Source organism: Callionymus lyra, chromosome 4 (assembly GCF_982586985.1).
Source record: "Callionymus lyra chromosome 4, fCalLyr1.hap1.1, whole genome shotgun sequence".
NCBI lineage: Eukaryota > Metazoa > Chordata > Actinopteri > Syngnathiformes > Callionymidae > Callionymus > Callionymus lyra.
This window is the reverse complement of record NC_141821.1, coordinates 32,557,700-32,559,832: the sequence shown is the minus strand read 5'-3', so window position 1 is coordinate 32,559,832 and position 2,133 is coordinate 32,557,700.

Below are 2,133 nucleotides of genomic sequence, written 5' to 3'. Positions count from 1 at the left end.
TCTCTCGTCCATGTGGAACCAAATGTGCTTCTTACTCATCCATTCTCCATCTACTCCTGCTCACTGTCAAACAACCGTGAAATTAAACATCAGACAGGAGGAGAATAAATGCACCTGAAAAAGTAAATTTTACAAAGTCCTACCAGAACTTGCTCCACATACAGACCTGGCACTCTAGCACGTCCTGCTCCACTGTGGTAACAGACACTGGGTCAACCCGCTTCCCTGTATTCTTCTGTCAACTCTGGGAAAAAGCTCTAATATCCTTCCGCTGTGTACGATGCTGGCAGTGGAAGAAACCCGCCGCGAGGGCAGCAGCATCTCTCTCGACCAGTACTACCATTGTCTCCTCTGTTTTCACACATCACTGTTTTCACTCTCAGCCTGTTTCCTCCTCATGGCCACTGGAAACAAATATTCCCAGATTGTTGTGCGAATGTTTGTTTATGCAGTCATTCATGATACAGTGATTGTGCTGCGGTGGGTGAGTTTTGTGCGCAGCGGCAACATCGACGAGCATCAGCATTGTTTGAAAAGAGCGTATTTACACGATGCAGCGATACGGCTGAATCTGTTGGGTATTCTCTGTATTGTTCTACGTTTCTGCAGATACACACCCAGAAAAACGTGTCCTCATTTAGCTGGGAACCAAGGCTGAGATAAAATTGTATTTAGAAATGAATGAATGTTCAATGGGGGGATTGACAAAGGGATAAAACCTCCAGGGTCGTAACTGACGGACGAGTCATACTTCTCATGATTAGGTTCCAAAGAAGGTCTTCATTGATCATAAATGTAGCACCTTTCTCTTAACTCAGTTGAGATTGATGAGAATTAAAGTGTGCTTGTGTGTGTGAGAACACTGAGCCAATATCTAAACTATAATCTCTTTGTAAATTGTTTTTATTTATTTTAATTACAAGCTTATATGACACACTCCAATAGTTGGAGGATAGATGAGTCAGCAGTATTCTAGTTGGATTACATTATATCATAACTCCACAGCTCCCACTTGTGCATTAGAAGCAGGGTAAAAAGCCTGCCCGTAAATGTGTCTGAGATAAAAATTCTGTGGACGAGATGGTCCTTATAGTTAAGAAACTTTAAAGTGGGTACAATATTGCCTTTTTACGACAGTGACAGATTGTTATTCGAGCACACTGACACAATTCCATATCTTACGGATGACAGAGTAAAATGAATCAAAGTGTTGAGATAGAAGAATCAGCAGTAACGTTGGGTTCACTAGGATTAGTGCCTCATCTTTGTCAATTCAAAAAGAGGGGAATCACAGAAATTTGCATCCACTTGAGGTTAGATAATCTTTTATTCGTCCTACTTATTCCCTCTCCATGGTGGTTGGTCTCATTCTTACACTTGTCAAGGGCTCGTTTGAATCTTTGAATCTTGAATCTCTCACCCAGAGACCCCTCTGCAGCGGCGTCTAATAGATGTTTATTTAAAACCACATACATTTGCTCCATCGCCTGCACATAAGAACCTGCTGGTCTTCATCTAAGGATCCACTGATGATGGTTGTTAAATATATATCTTCAGAAAGATGGCAAATTTAATCTCTAATATTATCATTTCTGAAGCCTATACAAGAAGTTAAACTAGAGGCATGAGCTCTTTGAAGAAGGATAAAAAATATATAATAATGCTAGATCTAATGAGTATTAAAACAATGGTACCGAACCACCAGGTCAGTGCATGACACAGATGTCACTGGGCTGAAAGGGTAGAAAAAACTATTTATATAATAATGTATTGATAATACCTTCGTTAAAAGTTCCATTTAATAAAAACAAAAAAAAATTATGTAAGATAAGATTAGTGACTCTTGACATGTCAACATGCTTATTTGTGTACCAATTACCAAAAAAAAACAAAACCTATAGTACAATTATTAAAACATGAACTGTATATTGAAAGTTGTTTTGCAGAGACCAGTCCAGACTCCAGCTGATTCAGAGTTATGGTGAAATGTATTTTAAAGTAGAACAAATACATAAAAGAGGGTAATGTTCACAGCTGCACCATGGCTGGTGGACAAGAGTGATGAGAAAAAGATGCAAAGTGGGGTTTTGATCCTGGTAAACCGTCATCAGAGTTAGAACAGGTGCAACAAAA